The 20,620-nt window shown below is 43.1% G+C and overlaps 1 protein-coding gene across 3 annotated transcripts in view; it reads left to right on the top strand.

Moving 5' to 3' along the window:
- Window positions 1-20,620, top strand: part of SERTAD2 (SERTA domain containing 2) — an 82,113-nt gene that overhangs the window by 2,399 nt on the left and 59,094 nt on the right. The window lies entirely within an intron of this gene.

A 20,620-nucleotide genomic window follows, 5' to 3' on the forward strand; every position in this document is an offset into this window, starting at 1 on the left:
TGATACTCTTTCAGAACAAGATCCCTTCGTGTTTGTTTCATGTTTTTGCTTCCTGGTATGACTGTGTGTTCATTGCTAAGCCTTTGTGTCACTGATTGAGATGTTATTGTAATTAACATTAATTATGCAAACTAGATTGTTTTTAGAGGCTCTTCAGCTCTGTATATTGATACTGTCAACTTGTTTGTTTGCTGAACAAAAATCCACGCGTTTCACCGTTCTCAGAAGAAATAGATTAACCGATTCCAAGTTAATATATGCATGGGAAACCATAGCAAAATCAAGTTATATTAGCTCAAATGGCGCATTGATTCTTGATGGATGTGATGAACTGAGTATGGTTGGATCTGAAATATCAAGGCAGGGCAAACAGGGGGAGCAGGAAAGGGGACTTTAGGTACAGTCATTTGGGGAGGGTGTTTACACTGGAGGGTTCCATTACATTTTTTCCAGATTGACAGTGCTAGATCCATTGGGCCAAATTCTGCCATCCCTAATTGAACAAAACTCTCACTAAAGTTCACTGGAACTGCCTGCTTGAATTTGTTTGAGAAATGGAGAAAAATGGCAGAGTTTACTTCATTAATTATTTAAGACGTTTTTGGTTTTAGACTTGGAGAAAATATCTTTCTTCAATTTGGTTTGGAAGGTGTTCCAAGGTTGTCTTTTTAAAAGAAAAGCTTAATAAAAATATCTTTGAAATATACATCCCTGTAGCAATGGTAACATTTTACAATTTTTTTACGATGTTAATTATAGTGACATTCACAAAAGTCTCCTTGTCTGATTCTGAATCATCCTCTTGAAACCCTTCTGAGCTGAGATGGACTTAAGAATTTCTCCCTAGAAGTCAAAATTGTTGCAATGTTTATATGTTATATTCTTGTGTACTCATAGGAAGAAAAATAATAGAGGCAGGGAGAGTTTAAATGGGAATTGATTGTCATGATATCACATCTGACAATATACACAGGCTGGCAGGTTATTCCCTGTCTTAAAAACCAAGTCTCTCTAACTTCCATTTAAATAAGCAAAATTGGGTTTGCAGTTTGCTTTGGGTAATGAAAGAGGACTTTTTTGTTTCTACTTTTGGTGCAGTGTTCCTCTGGAAAGTTAGAAACAGCACCCTAGGACTCGGCGATGTGGAGGGTGTATAATTATATGGGAAGGCTCCATAGCATCAGTCAATTAGCATTAGCAGCTGAGTGAGTTGGTTAAGCTGTAGAGATGGCATCATGGAAATCAATAAAATGCTGATTTTCTTTTTCTTATTACAGATTCCATATTAGAAGGAAAATATGCTATTTGTTTGTCTGCCTTTCATGTAGGCTTGCCAAACCATTAGTTGATTTGGAAAGGCAGGTTTTTCTGTTCCGGCAATCAGTAGTCAGGTTTGTTTTGTTTTGCTTTTTTTAAACTCTTTTAAATCTTTATTTATTAGATTGTCTTCCAGAAATGACACTAACATCCTGACCTGCAAGCAGCTTCATGTGTGTCTGTTTGTCAGCAGAGGCAAAAAGGGAAGGTCACTTATTTTTCTTACGACATACCAGTGTGGCATTGCTTGTTGTAGCCCGAGTGCTTTATGTTCCTGTTTCTGCTTTAAACTGAATTCTCCCAAGGATTTGGAGGATACTGATGCTGAAATCCACGTTCAAAATAAAGAGACCTCAACTGTTTTCTGAGGTGTGAGTCAGAAGGAATGATGTTAAGCACTGTAAGATATCTAATATGCATTGGCCTTTATTTCTTTGTCTCAAAGCTTCTCCTGCTTTTATACCAGAGAGACAAGTACCCAGATCATTCATCACACTGAGCTCTTACAGAGACGTGACAGACCAACAGCCTTATGTTGCACGCTGTGGAATGTGTACAAAGCATTAGGTTCTGATTATCTATATAAAACATTTTATTTGGGAGGAGCTGTAAATGGAAATGGCAGTCTTCTAATCCAAGAGCTTTGCTTTTGCTTCTCTTCTTCCTGATTGAAATTAAACTTAAGTTCACGGTCAAATTATTCTGTTTCAATGTAGCTGTATGCTGTGACTCTTGAGGAAATGATTTATTTACACTAAGGTACACTTTGGGGGATCCCTCTCTACCTTTGTGGTGGATTCTAATTTGGTGGACTTTCTTGAACTAAGAAGGTCCCAACCCTGCAGCTTCTTCAAGGATACTACAGTGAGCATCTGTTCTGTGACGTGAGCAGCCTATGTAACAGAGTTTGGGTATCATGAGGCTTGTTGGTGCGTGTTCCTGTATGAACGGAAACAGTCCAAAATGCTGGCTGTGTGATGCAGAACAACACTAAAGGTTGACAACTTAGAAAATTAATGCTATGGTTCATGCTGACATTTCAGAGGGAATTCTGATGGAGGCACGGTCCCAGCGAAGGTAAACGCACGAGTCCAGCCGCACAGATAAAGTAGCAGCCTCACTCTTATCTCTTTGGTAACCCAAACCTGTTTGCTGATAAACTGGCAAAATTATAGTCTCCCTATGCTTTGTTTCTGCTAATCTCTAATTAAGTAGATCCAGGGAAGGCCAGCATGGTGCTTTTAGTGCTCAGCTACAGCTTAGAACTTACTCTGCTTTCTAATGATTACAAGCAGGTGAAGCGACAGGAAGGGCAGAGATGTTGGAGTAATGTGGTCTGCATTTAAGTTCCTGATTCTCTAAAATATTTAGCCATAGCTGTAGTGATCCACAGTACTTCATATCTGGCATTGGCCATGTGTGTCCATATGTGTCCAGTTAAGGACAGTTAAAAAGCACAGAAGTAGGGGGGGAAAGAAAAAAGGATAAAGAAGTCTTAACTGAACCAGAATAAAACCTCTTTAGCTCCTACCGTTTGAAATAGGGAGGAATCCCAAGAAATAACAAGAGTGAAGTCTCACAACTGCAAAATTACTGTAGTGATTGTGACTCTGAAAAAGCAGGTTCTAGATAGAGATGGAATTGTAGTTACTCTGTGGTCTTGTCATAACTTTGCTGATGTGGTTAAAGCATTAGTTCTGAAAACAAGTGCATTGGCAGCTTGGAGTCTTTTTCTTAAAAATGTACTAGTTTATATTAATGTATTTACTTGTTGGATTACCCAATTTCAATATTGCTATTAAAAAAAAAGGAACACACCCCATTTTCCTGTCAAATGAAGTCAGATATTCCTGTGGATGTCTTTTTCTCTTTTATCTTTTTTGTTTGTTTGTTTGTTTCCTTCTAAGAACCTTTTCGTTGTCTGCTTTCCTACTTTCTGTGCTACTGAATTCCTTTCTTGTTGTTGTTTCAGTTACTTCCACTTCTTTCCAGATTTTTTTTTTCAATTTGTTATTGTTCATTCTAGCCTTAATCAACTACCTATAGAATCATAAGGTCCACGTTGAGGTGTGTCATGCCCATAGTATTTAGTGTCCTCTGTCCTTGGCAAGGAAAAGGTTTACCACTGCTGACCTGTAGTCCGATGGAAAATGTGGAGGGAGAACCTGTTGGAGGTGTGACTTGAAGTGGTGCAGTCATCTAGAAGGAGTCGGGGCCACAGCCAGAAATTATAGCCAGGTGTCATCAGCTTTCAGACTCATGCCCTGTGCTGTAGCAAAGCACGTCTTTTGTTTCTTCTATCCTTTGCAGAGTTAACTTTTTTGTTTGTTTGTTTTTCTGCTTCTCTTTATTTTTTCTGGTTTTGCATTTTCTCCTCTGTAATATGTAATAGCTACTAATGACCTCTCAAACTGCATCACAGGGGTGTTAAGGGTAGTGTGTTTTCCCTCATCCTGTCTGGAATATTTGGCTGTTGCCAGAGAAATTGAGGTCAGAATCAGGGTCTCTTGAGTACCATGCACCAAAAGTGTATGCACGTATGTGTTGAAGATAGCAAAATATACTGTTAAAGAAATCAAACAAGATTTGTAAAGTTAAAAAAACTAATACTTGTTTTGAGATGCAATGTGAGAGCTAAGGTATAAAATGAGATAGGCAAAGATGCAGCCTTCTTCAGAGAACCTTTAAACTATTAAACCTTTTTAAAGGAACACATCAGTTCTTTGCTGAATCTACTCAACTGAAGGAAGGTGAGCGGTCCTTCTTCCTGTGAGAGTGAGCAAATCTGAGAGTAATCTTCCAAAACAGAGTTTAGGTCTTTAAGCCTGGTGGTGGTGGTGGTTGTTGCCTGATGTCAAATGAAGGAAGTAGTGTCAGATATGCAGTGGGAAAATGCCCAGGAACAGGCATTCAGCCAATCCAAGGAGGCTGTTTTAACTGTCCTTTGATTTGGAATATTTTTAATTTATCCTGTTTTCAGATATTTCAGTGCAGAAAAGGCAGTTTCTGTCTTTTCAGATTGTCAGATTTTTGTAGCATGTCTATCTTGAAAAATCCAAAAGAGGGAGGAGGTAAAAAAGTAAATCTCAGATATAGTTTTCTTCTGTCCCTCCTGCCACGTTCAAAATGATATCTCATCTTGTTCTTATCCTTGTTCAGAATAAAAGCTGTGATAATCCATTTCCTTTGCTGTGATAATCCCTTGCCCAAATGTCCTGGTAGCGTAATTTGATTGTGGTGCTTGGACAGCTATCATATCACTCCTACAAAGCAACAGTAATAGTTGTTACAAACAACAATATAATCCAAGAAATCCAGAGTTAAAGTGCTTACAGCAGAGGCTAATTGCATGCTAGAGAGTATTACTGTATCTTCTGATTGATGTCCCTCATTGGCCAAGACTTGCAGATGAGTTCTTAACATATTATTTAACAAGATGGTAGTGCTCTGTGTTTAAATTGCTTGTTGTTGTGGGGTTTTTTTATTGCCCCTCCCCAGTGTGGGGTTCAGAACCTCCTTATTAGTTTTGTGGGAAAGCTACAGATCCAGATTCCTTTGGAACTATTGCAGCGTGAGGGAACAAAGTGCAGGGATTTTTTTGAGAGCTACAGCAGCCTGTGCTCCTTACTCAAGAAAAGTTAAGAATCCTTATAATCACTGGGGCTTTTGTGTGGTTTTTGTTTTATTTTTCCTTTGCCTTTCTTTCCTACTTGAACTCTGATTCTGAAGGAGCTGGAGCAATTACCCAACCTGTCTTAAATCTTCCCATTCAGAGGAGGATGGAGTGGGAAAGAAGGTCTGCATTGGACTTCAGATATTCTCTCTAGCCCCTTTGCCACCCCTAAGTCACACTACTTCAACCTGAAAAACAGCAGAGGAAAAATTCTGCTTGAGCACTTTTTCCTGGCCTTAATGAGGGATTTTTTACAAAGAGAGAAAATAGTGTAGGTGAATGCATCTAGCACCCGTTAGGAAAGGGTCACCACCACAGGGATGCTGCTGAAAAAGGATGCCAAATCATCCCAGACTCTGTACCAGGCTCTTTGAGAGGCTCCTGTGAAATAAAAAGCTGTATAGCTGGTGTATATATATATTTCTGTACGCTGTGCTCGATTTCTGCCATGCCACAAACCCTGATTAGAATAATTTATAATAAAAAGTGAGGCATGGATCCCAGAAATGGATAATGTGATGGGGGGAAAGAGGGAGGCGAGTTGCAGAGAAAACCAATCTGAAGGTTTTCCTGGTTTGTAGATGTACCCCAAAGCATGGATTTACTGCCACTGTCGTAGGAAGAAGCTACAGTCCTAATTTTTGATGTCAGAGATGACTGTTATATGGTTGGCTTAATACACATACTGTTCACTGCTGTTTGTTTATTTATTTGCAGTAGGACTCTGGATATTTCAGGTACTTTCCAGGTGCTTACAGATAATTTCTGCTCCAAGGACTTCACAAATCAGAGAGACCAGAGGAAAGTAAATGGGTGGGAATTTAGTGCTGAGAAGAAGAACGAGAGTCACAGGATGCAGGGCCCTTGAGAGCAGTGCAAGTGTGTGGTAGAGGTGCTGTGCAGGTGAGATGGGGAGGAGGATACCTGCAGTGGCCTCCAGGAAAGAAATGGGCATTTGGTGTGTCTGGAAAGAAAATAAATCCTTTTGCTTTTCTTCTGCATTGCAAGTCAGTCTGTGGTCAGTTTAGAGCTCCTAACTCCTGATCTCTCTCGGATCCTTTCCCCTGTATTTGTGATTGTGTGGTGTAGTGGCTTTGTAAGTGGAGTTACTCTGTCATGTTCTGTGCAGAGAAATGCTGGGAAAATGGGAGAGCAGGGGAATGAGGCACGTGAGGCGTGTGTGCAATATGAGGCTTGACATGGCCAGGGAAAAGTAGCATTGGGGTTTTGCACTAGCATTCTTTGGGGCACGAAGTGTCATCATCTTTGGTTTAATTTTTTTTTTTTTTTTTTTTTTGCTGTGATTAAGGCCCTGAGCATGCCTGTAATGCAAAACAGAAAACATAAAGAAAATGTTTTCTCTTCAGCCATCATTCTAGCATGCTTATGTGTGTATGAATCATTCCTCCTCCATCTGGAAGGATGAGATGCAGAGCTCTTTCCTAAGGAGGTATCTAAAGTACATCCTCATAGCAGCCAGCAATTGGCATGACAAAAGGGTTATAGCAAGTCGCTGGCACTTTTCCCATCCATCTTGCCACTGGAAACATAATGCTTTGGCAATGTGCTTGTTCTTCAGGCACCCGTGTGCAGAGCCAGTCCTTGGGACATGCAAACAAAGCAGTTGCATGTTGTTTGCTTTTGTTTGTGGCACCTCCTCAGCAGCCCAAAAACAGGGAAGAGGGAATAACACTGATAGACTGTTCTCCTTGATTTAAGCATGTTCTGGAGTGGATGGCAACAGTGGGGTACTTGTGGAACATCCCTAGCAGCAAGGCATGGCACTGCTGATGTAACACCAAACATGCAAGAAGACTTTGTTTTGCTTCTGACCTTGTATGCTTTGCACAGAGCAAGGAAAAATATAGCAGTATTGAGTGCACAAGGAAAAAGGTCTGATTTTTTAAAATGTCACCTGTTGCTCCTGTAAACTGTCTTGTATGTATTTTGTCGTTCACTTGATTTGCAAGAAGGGCCCTGAATCAATTAACTTAGTCTTCAATGTTCCTCTGATGCAATAAAACTCTTTCTTGACACTTTTTTTTGGTAGAGGAGTGTTTAATGTGGTGTCAGAGCAGGCAGTTGAAAGAAGGGCCCCTTAATCTCAGTGCTCTGCTTTAACAACTATTGTTACCCTTCTCTTTTGCTGATCATGACTGGGAATGTCCTTGTCTTGCAAGCTGTGGCCAGGCTCTGTACGTAGCTCAAACCTAAATGTAGAAACTGGGTGTTCTGCTGAAGCTCCTTGGGGCACTCTGGAAACTCACCAAATGCATGCCCGTGGGATTGGACATGTCTTCCTTCCTTTGAATCGTGGTTGGAGATGAGGTAAAGGAGAGCCCAGGATTCATTGCCTGCCCTCAGGGTCTTTGGTGCAGTAATGAGCTTGTGTTTTCCACCATTTGCTCTCAGAGCTAGGGCCAGTGGCTTTTCCTCCCTGGGGAGTGCCTCTGCAGACAGGAAGAGCCTCACTGCCCCCCATTCCGGCTCTTTTTAACCAGTGTCTGTTCAGCAAGGCAGGTTCATTTCTGTGGCAGGGGCTGAGAATTGTCTCTCCACCTCACACAGGATGGTCTGGAGGTTTAGGGCACTGCTCCTGCAAGACCTCAGCTGACTTGGATTGCAGTGGGAATGGCAGGGAGGAAATCACCAGCCTGTCTTACTGGAGAGCGCCAAGTCCTGCTCTGCTGCATGGAGAATGCAGGCTGCTTAGTGCCTTGTATTTGAAGCACTTCAGCTTTTTGAAGGACAGGTTCCTGTCTTAATGCATGGATGGAGAAACTTCCTTTCTGCTCCTTTGCAAAGGGTGGGTTCAAGATGCAGCCCTGTTCTTGGCATCTCTTCTGAGCTGACTTTATACAGTGGCATGCTGACCTCAGAGTTCAAAGTACTGTCCTGTTCCTTGGTATACTTTGGCTTTGGGATAGAGGGAGATGGCTGGTGGATCTGTGGGCTTTGTGCAGCAGGGGTCCTCTTCTGAGGTGAGAACAGCCGTGCCCATTTCCTTTAGAGCTGTTGTGACTGCAGGCAGGGACTGTGAAACCCTCCCATGCTACTGAAGCTGAACGCTGTATCTGTCTGCTGCCTCCCAAAGTGCTTGTGGAGGACTGCTCTGGATCTGGGATGTGAAATGTTGTCCTAGAAAGCTGCTCTGCCCTGGAATGTGGAATACTCTTGCATGCATATTAGGGCAAGTGTTGGACTTTGTATCTGGAGAGAACTTTTCTTTGACTGTGTCTCAAACTTCTGTGTTTATCTTTTTTCTGATACATGATAGCCTGGAGAAGACCCTTTAGGCTGGGATGCTTTGTTACTTTCTGTAGCTTCATAATTGCTGTTTGTACTATAGTGCAATAAACACAATTAGCATTTTTGGCTTATTTCAGGGTGTGTGCTTGTATGTGAAAAAAGATTGGCTATGTTAACTCTGCCATCTTTCTTACCTGTACCTGAGATACTATCTGATTATGATCTTTCCTGGTACGTAACAGCTTTGGAAAGGAAATAACACTGCCTATACTTTCGGAAACATTTCAGTAGCTTGACTTTAGTATGCAGTACTGCATAGTACAGTGGTAACAGTTTCAGTCTCTTGCTTTGAAAACTGACTTCTGGATACTGCAGAGCACAGTCAGCTGGTGGAGAATGTTCAAACTGCACACTTCACCTACAGTGTCCAGTTGGAACATGCTCCATGTGTATAAATCCAGCTTTGCTCTTCTCTGTGTCATGGGTCAGAGTTCACAGTCCGAGGACCCCTGAGGCAGAAGAATTGCTCCACCAAGTGTGTTTGAGTACACGCAGGAGGTGTAGTTTGTCCTGTAAAATGTTTGGTATTTTCTAGTCCAAGTCAGCTGTGGGTATTTCCACTTATTGAGAGGCTGAAGACCAGGTTCCCATTACCTTAATTGTGCCTAAGGCTCTGTGCTCGAAAGCCAGTAGTCAGATGGAAGGAAATAAAAGATACAGTGACTTAGGTGCAATTTAGGACATGTGAATCTGGCTCCTCCTCTCCTGAAATACCAGTGTGCCAGAAGTACAGTATCTCCTGTAGTAAGCTGCTAGGCACAGGCCAGGCCAGTGACCGTATTTCACTTTCCAAAGTATTTCTAAACATCCCAAACCAGACTTTGCATCTTTAACCAATTTAAATTCTCAAACCAATCCCTTCAATGTTAGGCAGAGCAAAGAACCTGATCCAAGCAGTGCTGCTTATTACTGGAAAGGTCCTGACATCTCACTTTACCCTCTGGAGAGTAACTGGAGAGGATGGGGGGAAAAGCTTGGAGCTGTGCTAGTACATGTGTTGTTTTGTGCCTCTGGGGATTTTTGTTGTTTTGCATTCTCTTGTTTTTCCATCTTACACAAAATCTGAAAGCTTGTATTGCAGCTGTGGCCTAGAAGGAGTAGTCAATGCTCTGTTACCCATCAGCACCAGATAGACCTGGTGGTGAGCGAGGGGGAGTGTTGGGCTCTCGCACAGGAATGCTGAGGCTACTTTGTAGCCTTCTGAGTGTGCTGGGCTGTGGGGGACTGAGCCCAGAGTGTGATCTCTCATGATGTTATCCCTGGTGATCTCTGACTATGTCATCCTCTTCTCATTTGGAAAAACTTTGACTTAATGAGAGATACGTCAGCTTGAACAATTTCTATTTGAAGATATTAAGCTCTGTGAATACTGAAGAATATCGTATCCTAAGCTTCTGAGCACTTCTGAGTGTAATGCAGTGCTGCTCTTGGAATGATTTGTTTCAACTATAGACCCAGTTTAAATAGAACTATTTAAGTATATGTTGCTGTTCATCATACATCAAAAAGTGAAGTTCAGTGAATAATGAGTTACCACAGGACACCACAATGAGATAAGAACTTTGCAATAAATGGCAATGTCATTAAAAGACAAAAGGACTTTTTGTCTATAAGCTTAATTGCAAAAGCCAGAAGTCTTGAGTGGAGATTTTTAGCATGATGACCAACTGAAATATATTGTAATAAGAGCAAATTTATGCGTGCAGAAGGTGTCCAAGATTTTGTTTGCTGCATGAGACACGTGGCTTTGGGGGATTTTCCTGTGTATGCCTTTTGTGTAGATAAGTGACAGTACCTGATTTCTGGTCCTGGAGGGAAAATATACTGCCTTATTATTGCGCAGATTTCCAAGATGCAATAGTTGTCATTAAAACTCAGCAGTAGACCACAGAGCTGTATTTGTCAGGTGGGGATTTTATTTTCCCTGAACTTTTAGTGGCAATGACTTGCGCTTATGTCATGCTGTAGTTTTAAAGTGTGCAAGGCAGTTTGGCTCATTTATGTTTTTATTCAGGTTTCTAATGTGCACACAGAAGCAGCTGCTTTCTGGGATTGCTGATAATATGGAATATGGTGAGCCCTTGATGCGTACAGGGATATCAGGCACTCCCTCTTTCACTGAGTTTTGCAGCAAAGCCACTGTGCTCGAATTTCCCTGTCTGCAGAATGTGGCTCCACCCTGCAGCTTATAAAATATTTTAAATAAAAAAAATTAAGAGGAATGATGTGCAAGATCCATGTCACTTTTCTTCCTTTTGTGGTGCTTACTTTAAATTATTGCTTTTAGCAAGTAGAATCGTTGTACTGCAGCGGTCTTGGGGATAGTTAGCAGGACACCATGATCTGCCCATCTGCAGCAGCTCTGCTGGAAAGGTCTCATCTGCAGGAGCCCTTCTTTGCTCTTAAGGATGAAATGCAATTGAGCATCTGGTGAAGTCTGATCTACGGTAGAAATGAACTATAAATATATACCTGGGGATTTTTTAATCATTAGTTTTAAATAGATTATTTCCTACCAGTTGTGGGATTCCAAAAACCTGCTTTTTCTTCCATAAGAAAAATATCCATTTGGTGGGCAAACACAACACTACAGGTAAGATGTGGCAACAATAATGCATGAAGAGCAGTGCAAGGAAAAAGACAACTTCCTGTTCTGTGGTGTTCCTGATTTTTTTTTTCCCCCCTAATTACAGTAGTTTCACGAATACAAGCCGCACGGATTATAAGCCGCACCCCCGGTGCCTCGACAATGTTGCTGTCTTTGTCAATAGATAAGCCGCACCCCGAATATTAGCCGCACTTTCGTTCGTCGCGAGAATCCGTGCGCAGCTTTCACAAATTGGCCAATTAGTAACAGGATCGCGGCATAGCGGGCTTTACTGGCTCGGGGCGGGGCCAGGCAGGCTCGGCCCGCTCATGGTTGCTGACGGGGCCGGCCGGGTGGTGCTGCAGCCGCCGCCGGGCTCACTGGCCCCCCTCTCCCGTCAGCACCGCCCCGCCGCTGCGTTAACGTAGTCGCCCTGCCGGCGGCCCAGGCACTGCCGCCGCTGGCAGGCACGCCGGCCGCGTCGCCGCTGCGTTAACGTAGTCGCCCTGCCGGCGGCCCAGGCACCGCCGCCGCTGGCAGGCACGCCGCCCGCGTCGCCGCTGCGCTGTTTACGTAGTCGCCCTGCCGGCGGCCCAGGCACCGCCGCCGCTGGCAGGCACGCCGCCCGCGTCGCCGCTGCGTTAACGTAGTCGCCCTGCCGGCGGCCCAGGCACCGCCGCCGCTGGCAGGCACGCCGGCCGCGTCGCCGCTGCGTTAACGTAGTCGCCCTGCCGGCGGCCCAGGCACTGCCGCCGCTGGCAGGCACGCCGGCCGCGTCGCCGCTGCGTTAACGTAGTCGCCCTGCCGGCGGGCCAGCCGCTGCCGCCGCCGCCAGGTTCGCCGGCCGCCCCCTCCCATCTGCACCGCCGCCGCGTTTCCTCGCCCTGGCCGGCACTGCAGGCCCCTGCACCGCCGGGCTCCCCCACGCTGCTGGCCCCGATTCTGCTGGGCTTCCCCCGCTGCCAGGCAGCCCCACCCGCCTGCCTTCCTGCTTCTGCCATGCTCCCCTGCACTGCTAGCCCCAGTTCTCCCGGGCTCCCCCGCCCTGCTGGCCCGGGCTCTGCCGCCCTCCCTGCCCCGCCCTGCTGGCCCAGGCTCTGCCGCCCGCCCCCCACACTGCTGGCCCCGCCTCTGCCAGGCTTTCCCACCTCAGCCGGGGCCGGCCGGGCTCCAGCTTGGCTTGGGGCTGCCGCGGGCTCTCACTTCCGTGTTGGCAGCTTTTAGAATTTTGTTAATAGATTAGCCGCCCCGGAATATTGGCCGCACTTCCGGGTTTCCACCAAAATTTTGGTCAAATTGGTGCGGCTTGTATTCGTGAAATTACTGTACATGGAGTTGGAAGAGTGAGCTGGTATCATATGAATGTTGCCATCCAATAATAAGAGGTGTGGTCATGGGTGCCATGCAAGCATGAAGCATCAAGAGTCTATGATGTGTTTTGAGGGACAGACGAGGAATAATTCAGGCCTGCATATGACTTTCTCTGGTAGAAAGGTAAGTTAAGGGAATGTCTGCTAAGCTGGTGCCCAAAGCTGAAATTGTGCTCCCTATTCCAGTTAAACCAATGTGTAAACAAACCAGTTCACTTGATGTTCCCATTAATTTGGGCTACCTACCTTTCCAGTTTTTCTAGCTTGTGATTTGAACAGAATGAGCCAGTAGGAAAAATGACAGTCTGAAACTGGCTTGGCTTGTCTCTGGCTCTCCCCAGAAAGTCAGTTCAATTTCTGTGACCAAAATAGGGCCTGACTCCATAGCTATTGTTAGGACACCTGAGACAGCAAGATCATCTGCCACTGCCTAGAAAAGGAAGCAAGGAAAAGCTTTCAATCCTTTGCCAGCTCCTTCTGCATCTTTCTACATGCTGAGGCCTTTCTCCATGGTACAAATGATGTAGCAGCTGTGGCTTGAGAATCCTTGAGGCTTTCCCCTCACCCTGGGTTATTTAACCGTGTCCAGCCCAGGCGTCTTTACAGGCACAGGCAGCAGAAGCTGTGCATGGGGCCAGTGTCACATCTGTGCCGAGCACACTGCTCTCCCTATGCCTCCTTCCAGCAGAGCCACACTGTACAAAGCAGGCTGGCCTCTGGGAGGACAAGTTGTGCCATTCTTCTGACTTGAGGCCTTCAGGCCTGCAATGACCCTGAGCCTCTTGTCCCTGAAGAAGGGAGTACCATGAAGAAGCTTTTCCCCTAATGGGAGACCAAAACTTGAGTTACTGAGGGATCTCTGGGACCAGTGGAAGTAGGTTTTCCCATTGTGTGTGTGAGGGGGAATGGAAAGGAGAAGGAGACTGGATACTCAGTACAGCATTTACAGTAATTTCTTGACTATAGGGCGCACTGGATTATAAGGCGCACCTCCAGGAGTCGGCAAATTTCCGAACTTTGTCCATATATAAGGCGCACCAGACTATAAGGTGCACTGGGTTTTTTTTGCAATGAGGATCCGCGTGCAACAAAGTAATGAATTAGTAACAATTGCAGCAGTGCTGTCTTGGGTTACATTACAGGATGTGATCAAAGTATCTATTCTATCACTGTCTGTTGTGACCAGGTGGGGCAGTGATCCTTATCTCCGTGGGAGATACTCTGCTAATGGGCCATCCATTGAAACCAGGCGGGGCATTGTTCTTTATCTTTGCACCCCCCATTTTTCCTCCAGGGAGTTATCTTCTGCTATTGACCGATTGAGTCCCACCGTGTGACTGATAAAATTAATTCATCCCATTGAGAGTTGCTCCAGCCAGGGGGCAGAGCCCAGCCTTTCCTACCTAGATAAAAACTGAAATTCTGGGACACCAAGTCTCCCTCTTTTCCCTGGACTCCAGAGGAAAACCGGACTTTTTTTCCATATCATCACTGGACCATTGGAGGGAGGCTGCACCCTTCTACAAGACCACTGCTTCAACTGAACCACATCTGTCACTGCAGGAGGACTGTAGCCACCATTTAATGGGACTGCTACCAACACCCTGCCTGATGGGTGTCACCCTGACGGGGTGTCAGGTTGTGCTCTGACTTTGTGTCTTAGTTTGGAGGACAGGTGTCTGCTAAGAAAGACAGGAGCCTCTCTTTGAAATGGAGAATGTTACCCCCCCTCTCCAAATTATTATAATTTTGAAATCAAGGCGCTCTCAGGCAAAGATACGGGAATTAGGAATAACAGTTCTTTACTAGGGAAACTAAAGTAGAAATACAGTACTACAAAGAAACAAACTCCAAACCCTGACAAAGTCAGAGTACAACCTGACACCCCGTCAGGCAGGGTGTTGGTAGCAGTTTGATTAAATAGTGGCTGCATCCTCCTGCAGTGACAGATGTGATTCAGTTGAAGCAGTGCTCCTGTAGAAGGTGCAGTTTCCTTACAGAGGTATGGTAGTGATGTGGAGAAATCTCATTTTTTTTTTGGAGTCCAGTAGAGAAAGGGCTACTCAGTGTCCTAGAATTTCAGTTTTTATCTGGGGAAGAAAGGCTTGGCTCTCCCCTCTGGCTGGAGCAACTCTCAATGGGATAAAGTAATTTTATCAGTCACACGGTGGGACTCAATGGGCCATTAGCAGAAGATAACTCCCTGGAGGAAGGATGAGGGGTGCAAAGATAAAGAACAATGCCCTGCCTGGTTTCAATGGATGGCCCATTAGCAGAGTATCTCCCATAGAGATAAAGATCACTGCCCCGCCTGGTCACAACAGGTAGTGATAAAATAGATACTTTTATCACATCCGGTATTGTAACCCAAGAGACTTTGTCAGTGTTTGGGGTTTGTTTCTTTGTAGTAGCTTGCAGCTCGCACTTCTGGGTTGGCAAATTTCTGAACTTTGTCCATCTATAAGGCACTCCGGAGTATAAGGCGCGTTTCTGGGTTCAGACCAAAATTTTAGTTGAAAGGGTGTGCCTTATAGTCGTGAAATTACTGTAATTGGATTGTGTAACTCTAGTGCAGCATGCTCATGACGTGTATTTCTGACTTCACCAAGAACAACTGAAAGTGCAAAGCCCCTCTGTGTCCTCTCTATTCCAGGAAGTCCAGACAAGCTTCTGGCTAAGCAGTTAACAAGTCCACCAAGTCCCTTTGGTGTTTTGATGCCTGTGGAAAGAATAGTTGGCACTAGAAGTAATTTTCTGTCTTTTGTTGCTGACTGTGACCAAAAAACACAATGTCTGCTTTCTTCACCTGAAATGGTGCCAAGGCTGTGTGCAGGCTGGAGAATGCAGCCAGTGGTCTTTCCCTGGTGCCTTGGGTCTTTGGAAAGAGATTTTATTGGTATTAAAGTAGACCTTAACCTTCCATGGGATCTGGTTGAATTCAGAGGTCTGCAGCTGAGATCTGAGGGCTGCCTTCTGGTCAGGCTCACTTCATCAATTTTTATATGGCTCTGCATGGGGCAGTAGTAGAGATTTTGATGTTCTGTATTCTCACACATCACTCCATGCTTTGGTATGCTGCCTGTGTATCAGTGGATACAACTGGAATGCTTGCCTACTGAAAGTGTTTCCTTTTTCCCTTGATGTTGCTATAAGCCATTCTCAAGTAAGTTTTGCCAGACAAAATAAAATGAAACCTGTGAATCACAAACCCCAAGATTTACTGTAGGCTCCAGTGGGAGAAATGAAACTGATTGCAAACTCGCAGAAGGTTGTTTGAATGCTCTGTGAGGAATGCCACCTGAGAAAGGGGTATTCTTGCTTCTTTAGAGAGAGCAAGAGATCAGCTGAGACCATTTACTCTGGTCTTACATAGCAGTGCAAAAATAATTCATGGGAATTTTATGTTTTGACTAGTTAGCAAGTTGCGAAGTAACAATAGAAGTTATTAGAGTCGTGATTAACTGTTGTTTTTGATCGTGTGGTTGAATCCAAAATGTGGATTGGTTTGACCTGAAACATGAAAAGTTTCTTTTGCTTACATGATAAATTAAGATTTTGGCTAATCCTAAACCCAAGTATTTTGGGTTGTCTGAAGTCCTTTATGTTAAAGGTTTTATAGTTTCAGGGAAACAAGAATTTTTATGGCTATTCACTGAATTCAAATTGATTTCAGTCTCTTGAATCCATGTTTTTCTGAATGTAACATGGGAGAGGGAAAGGGAGCTGCAGTCCCCCCAGAGTCTCTTCTGTATCATGAGAATGGAATCATAACTGTTCAGCTCCCTTTTTCAAAGCAGCGCTGTACACATCTCTCAGATAGTCCTCTGGACCAAAAAACATCCCAGCATTGATAACAGACAGACAAAACTGAAAGTCTGTCACAGTAAGAAATAGAGGTTTGGGGTTTTTTTTTTAATTTTCCCAAAGAGCAGTGGGCATGTAGAAAGGAAGTGAAAATTATTCCTTAATGAAAAAGCAGTAAAATTGCTGAAGAGCACAGCTAAACAAAGGTCAAACTGCAGTTCTGAATGGAGACAGAGGCTAAACCTATTTACAATACGTGCAGAGTGCAGTATGAAATGTAGGTAACCAGCTCAAAGAACATTACCATGCATAGATAATACATATATGTGTAGATAATACACACAATCATACTTTTTGAAAGCCTGTCATCAGAACAGAGTGCACAGCATGGAATGCACACAGGAGTTGAAAAAAATGTAGCTGCAGAACATAATACCAACTTCACCACAGAAACACAGCATTTTTTTCAAGAACACTAGAAGCATGTCAAGGAATAGTGGATTAAGGAAGTTGTGTGAGATACTGATGCAGGTCCTGACGTTCCAACAGCGTATATGATCCATCCCTTTTTCCCTGACATGTGAAGGAAAAGGTGAAAGTGTTAAAAGTAAGGGTTGACAATTCAATGTAGTTATCAACGAAGTTATTAGCATATGGTTCTGGTGTGCAGAAATAAATGCTATTTTGGACTGTTGTCTGTATACAGAAGGTCTAGATGAGGCCATCTTGAGAGTGTGGTTACATGAGGAAGGTACAGAGATGAGGAGGCTTCCAAAAGAGGAAATCGTGTCTAGACTTCAAAATGCCAGTTCTCAGTTTTGTTTTAGGTGGTGATATCCTGTCTGGTATCTTTGAGGAGAAATAATTGAGAGGAAACAGTCAGTGAGGAGTGCTATGTATCATTTCAGAGTAAAAGTTCCTAAAATTTTATATTGAAATTGTCACCAACCCTCAAAATTTGTCACACTACAATGGTAGCATGTATTTTATTGTCTGATATGGTATCATTTTAATACCACTGGCCAACAGTGATGGAAAGTGTTCTTGTGAAGGCTGTCTGCAATTAACTTGCATGCTGTAGTCAGTGTGCCTTCTCCATAAATTTTTATGTTAAAGGGTAAATATTTTGGTTTCTTTCATGTTTTAACTGTCTTGGGGGATGGAATGGATTTGCCAGTTCTTAGCTTGGTGTTTTTATAGATAACTTGTAAGTGAAATGTAGAACATTGGACCTACAGAGTAAACTTCACTGTTTCTGATAGTTCATATTAAGTTTCCCCACTTTGGTGTATTTTCTACATGTGCTGTACTTCTGATGTTGCGAGGGGGGTGGATCTCAAACTCAGTACTTCCATAAATGAAGAGAAAAACAATTATTTATGTTATTTGTGGTTAACCTACAGAGCAGTATTAATGGTCTGTAAAACCTCTGCAGGTAATTGACTCAATAGAAACTTCTGAAAAATTGTTTAAACTTGAAAGACAAGTTCCATGGGAAGACAGGACAAGATGGAGTTAAAATCATCAGGAGGGTGGGTTGGTGTGTAGATGAAGATCCTTTTGTAATACTTTTGTGGGAAGTAAGAAGGCAGAGGAGTGTGTATTTAGGTGCTATGGGGAAGAAGCCATAAAGTGGAACCAAAAATCTTCAGTACAGTTATTTCTTTCACTCAAATGACAGTGGCAGTCCATGCTTCGATGCAAATACTGGAAACTTCACCTGAGGTGCCAGCAATTGCTTTTTGTATTCCTCAAATTCAAATATGCTGGAGTGTTTTCCCAGGCAGAAATTATTGTGTAATACTTAAAACTTGAAATGGAACTTTACAGCCATTGAGATAATTATATTTGTACTATATAAAAGTTGTGCTTGAAAACAGGATTTGATGCCATTGTGTAATGTGTTCCTTTGCAGAGAATAACGTAAATGAACAAAAGTCACACATGGTTGGATTTCTTTTCTTCTTTTTTGTTTGTTTGTTTTGTTTTTCCTCTGGACTATTAATGATTTAGAATATTTTGATACAGACAATTCAATAAGTAATTGTACTAATACCTGATCCCGGGCTTTCATAGTCTTAGAAGAGGAAGGCAGTGAAGTTACTCTGAAAACTTATATAGTCCTTGTAAAACTTGGCTGTTTCTTTTATTCTGTCAAGTATTTAAATTTTCACTGCAATCCTTTTATGGATGGACAAGGATTAGGTTTCTTCTTTTAATTATTTGACTGTGTGAACTTATCTGCAGGGGGTTTTAGGGGTATCCTAAGCTTTTAATTTTGTTTTCATCCATACTATGATAGTTCTTACAAGAAAACTAGCAGTGTTTTCCCCTCCATGCTGTTCTTTTTCTCAGAGAAGATGAAGTGCTGGGGTTTTTTTTCTGATGTTGTTCTTATTTCTGGTATCTCAGTGGAAAATAAAAGCCAGTTGCTTTTCCCCCACATTTGTGTGTTCCCTACAAGCAGACACGTGTGCACACTCTTTGCATGTGCGCAAGCACACACAAGGAATTCTTGCTTGTGCACAGCCAAAAGAGGCTGGACACGGCTGTCTTCAGCTCAGTGGAAATTGGCACCATCCCATCTCCAGTAAACAACAGCCTGACGTCAGCTCACGCAGTGGTGATAGCAGCAGAACTTGAGAGATTTTTCAACTGGCTGAGCTGCTGAAAGGCTATCGCTGGGTTTGATAATCTCTGGCTGCACTTGAGAGGATTTGGTGCAAAGGTGGGGGGAGGAATGGCTGGTTAATGACAGAAATAATAGAGCAATTCCTGATAACTTCATACTGGGTGGAGAGGTGATTTTTAAGTCTTACACCAAAGGGTATTTTGATTCCCAGCTTATCAGTTGCAGTCGTTCTCTCCAGATTCTGAAATCCTGGCTCTTCTGTACAATTCACATTCGTGCCCTGTTGGAAGTTGGAAAACAACTAAAGTGCTGTAGAACAGTCAATCAAGCAGGTGATGAAATTTGACTTTTCTAATGTGTTGAATTAAGTACTTTCATTATGATTTCAATTCCTGATGTTTGCTTTATTCAGTTGTAGATATAGTTCAAAGAACCTGACCTGGCAATGCTAAGATTTTTGCTGATTTCTGTATATTCTATTAGTAGGATGTAAGTCATTGAGGCCCCACATTGTGGCCACAAACCCCAGAAAAGGTTTATTGAAGGATACTTGGTTATTCATCATTATCAAATTAAGCCAGAATAAAGGGACCATTTTGTGGTACTGGTTTCAGATAAGCCCATTAAAAAATGTTTTCGTGAAATGCTACAAACTCCTTGATTGCAAAGTTGGTGAAGACTGTTTCATTTCTGAAAGAGTCACTATGACTTAAATTTAATTACAGCTGGCTCTCCTCATAACCCGACAGTTAAAAGAGACTTTTCGATTGTTCGGTACTACCACTGAAAACACATTTCCATTATGAACTCAGAGGCCTCCTATGCCAAAATCAGCAGTTAAAAATAAATGGTTTACTCTGGTAACAGGAAAAACAAACATGAAAATCGTTGTGTTGTATGACAGAAAATCAGAATGTCAAAGTAAAAGAAGTTGATAAACCTACCAGAATAACTATCTGATGCGCTGTTCTTGAATCAAAGACACTTACAAGCAAGTATTTCAAGGACATAACTAATAGTGCATCAACTTCTGCTTTGTTTCTTGTATGGCTGCAAAGATAGCAAAAAGTTCATGTTCCGTTTAGGTCCTGTCACCAGGGATTTAAGAGTTTTGTGAAACCCTGGAAAGGAATGTGAATATCTGCCAATATTAACATTTTCTAATGTACACATTTTTGCATCTGCTTTTATGGTACGTTCAGACTAGGTTAATAATAAAATCTGTCTTAGCAGAGAGGGACAAGAGTGCAAGAAGGAAAGAAAAATTGGACTCTTTCTAGGACCTGTGTCTGTCCTGTTAGTAGTTTTTGAGCCTTTTGACCCATCTGATGGGGATGCACAAGTCTCAAAAGTTCACAGCTTCTGTGAAAGTGGGCAAGAAAGTGAAGACCTGTCTGAGCCTATTCTTCTTGATGAATTCATAGTCATCAAAAGCAGGTAGGGGATAGACCTGTATATCTCATAATGATACAACTGGGATTGCTGATCTTGCAGAGGGGAAGGAAAGGGTGAGCAACAAATCTTTAAAAACCAGGGAAATCCTGGCTTTCTGCAAGTCTGACTATCTTTGGAGACTCATGTGGCTGCTGGACATCCTGCTCCTCAAAGGGGCTGGCATGTGGCAGGGCCTGTCTGCACTTGATTTATGAGAAAAGCCCAGGACAATTTTAGAAGAGACTAAAAGCCAAGCTGTCAGAAAGCTTGTGCTTGAGAGCTTACAGTAGCAGAATAGTTGACAGCTCAGGTAAGGAATTTGTTCAAGAGAAGTTGGCTGGAACAAAAACTCTCAGACTTCTTATACTTCAGGGCCCACATGCAACTCCAGTATTACAGCTTTGGTCCTGTGCAGATGTGAACTTGCCAGCATGTAGGAGAAGGATAGACCTCTTCAGCTGTCCTTCCTAGGCAGGTGGGACACAGGCTGGGCA

Source organism: Catharus ustulatus, chromosome 3 (assembly GCF_009819885.2).
Source record: "Catharus ustulatus isolate bCatUst1 chromosome 3, bCatUst1.pri.v2, whole genome shotgun sequence".
NCBI classification, from domain to species: Eukaryota; Metazoa; Chordata; class Aves; order Passeriformes; family Turdidae; genus Catharus; species Catharus ustulatus.